Source organism: Penaeus monodon, chromosome 16 (assembly GCF_015228065.2).
Source record: "Penaeus monodon isolate SGIC_2016 chromosome 16, NSTDA_Pmon_1, whole genome shotgun sequence".
Taxonomy (NCBI): domain Eukaryota; kingdom Metazoa; phylum Arthropoda; class Malacostraca; order Decapoda; family Penaeidae; genus Penaeus; species Penaeus monodon.
Window position 1 is genome coordinate 35,691,001 of NC_051401.1, and position 2,246 is coordinate 35,693,246.

General features: G+C 43.7%; 1 pseudogene; it reads left to right on the top strand.

The window, feature by feature from the left end:
• Window positions 1-2,246, top strand: part of LOC119583024 — a 17,242-nt pseudogene that overhangs the window by 4,134 nt on the left and 10,862 nt on the right.

Sequence of the window (2,246 nt, forward strand, 5' to 3'; positions counted from 1 at the left end):
GGTTGGTGAAACTGTTGGCAAACTCCTGGGTGTCGATGGTATTGAGTTGTACAAGAACTTGTGTAAGCCCAAGATCAAGGTCGGTGCCGAGTTCGTCACCCAGGGTAGAAACGTGAATCAGGTTCTCTACTCCGTCGGCGCTCTGTCCAAGGCGCTCTATGACCGGGTTTTCAAGTACCTCGTGAAGAAGTGTAACATTACCCTCGAGACCGGCCAGAAGCGCGTTATGTTCATTGGTGTGCTTGACATTGCTGGTTTTGAGATCTTCGATGTAAGTTCAACAGTAGCTTTTCTTAACTGAGGCTAAGAATCTAATGATAAAGTTTCATACTAATCATCATTTACTATAATGGACTGTTTGCAAATTTACAATGTATTCATTAAATGCATTTTCCCTGATATAGTTCAACGGCTTCGAGCAAATTTGCATCAACTTCTGTAACGAGAAGTTGCAGCAGTTCTTCAACCACCACATGTTCGTGCTGGAGCAGGAGGAGTACAAGAGGGAAGGCATCAACTGGGTCTTTGTCGACTTCGGTATGGATCTGCAGGCCTGTATCGATCTCTTCGAAAAGGTACAGAGTACAGTTATCCATAGAACAAAGAATTTCGGTAAGAATTTTTATAAGAAAATATTCTTACTTTCTTCCTTTGTTGTCCCCTAAAGTTTTGGTATCTCTGAAGAAACACAAAATGTAGAAACTAGGTGATAAAGGCGTTTAAACATTAGAACTGTAAAAACACTGAACGGCTGGAGAACACCTTTGTCACACAGTTGAATCAACTTCCTTATTCTCTTGAAGACCCCTAATATTCCTTCTAGTCCAAACATCAAAATCATATTCAGCGACTGGATTTTGAATACCTTTGTAGCAATCTTCAGGTGGGAAAAAAATACTTGGAAGTGATTTTTTAAACCTTCCTACCTATTAAGAGTGCCAGTAAACTTTCTCTTTTAAAACACATGACTCGGGAAGACATTGTGACGTCACTGTTGACCCGGTAACTTACATTTCTTGCTCAAGTATCATCTATGAGACAGGAGAGCTATTACTTTTCGGATGGACTTTTGTGTATGTGAATATGTAGATTTGCACTGATATCCACGTGTTCATTTGCAGGGTCGGAGTACTTGCCTGGCTAGTTTATAATGGCAAAAAGGACAGCCAAATTTTAGAATAAAACCTCCCTTTCTCAGCATGCCTTTCTTTCAAATCAAGCCAAGTTGCACATCTGTGTGATGCTGCAATCCTTCAGGAACTGCATCTCCAGGACCAAGGCAAAGTCGATTAGTTTGACTGGTATGGATCTGCGGATTTGCCGTGAAACTTCGAGAAGGTAATCGAGTGCCGGGACTTATCTTCCCGCCTAGACGGGACTGGCCTCGTATTTGCCTGGCATCTCTTGCCCTTTTCTATTTTTTCTCCTCATGTTTTATGGCTGGATCAGCTACTTACTTATTGAGTTGTCTATAAGGGCATCTTAAATAGCTATAAAGTTCATTCCATTGCTGATGTACCCATTTCACTTCACTGAATCCATTTCGTATTTCCTTCAAAGTAATTCTCAACACAGGCGTATTTAGATAACTGATAACTGACCGAAATTTAGATTTCCAAACAGATAATGCATTGCTTATTAACAGCCCTTTATTTCAAACAGCCATTAGGTCTCCTTGCCATTCTCGAGGAAGAGTCCATGTTCCCTAAAGCTACAGACAAGTCGTTTGAAGAAAAGCTGAAGACCAACCACCTCGGAAAATCCTCCAACTTCATCAAGCCGAAGCCGCCTAAGCCCGGCCAGAAGGAGGCCCACTTCGCCATCGTCCACTACGCCGGCACTGTGCCCTACAACCTTGCTGGCTGGCTGGAGAAGAACAAGGACCCCCTCAACGACACCGTCGTGGACCAGCTCAAGAAGTCCACCAACCCGCTCCCCGTCGAGTGCTTCGCTGACCATCCCGGCCAGTCTGGCGGCGGCGACGCCAAGGGTGGTGAGTGCTCCTCCGTTCAGACATGGGGTCGCGTACACACAAATACCCCCCTCCCTCACCCCAAACAACACACACACACACACACACACACACACACACACACACACACACACACACACACACAACACACAACACACAAAATACATACATACATACAAGCGCACACGCACACGCCACACGCACAAACACATTTATGTATATAAAAATACGAAGATACATGCATGTACCCGCAAATTTAAATTTAATTTTTAAA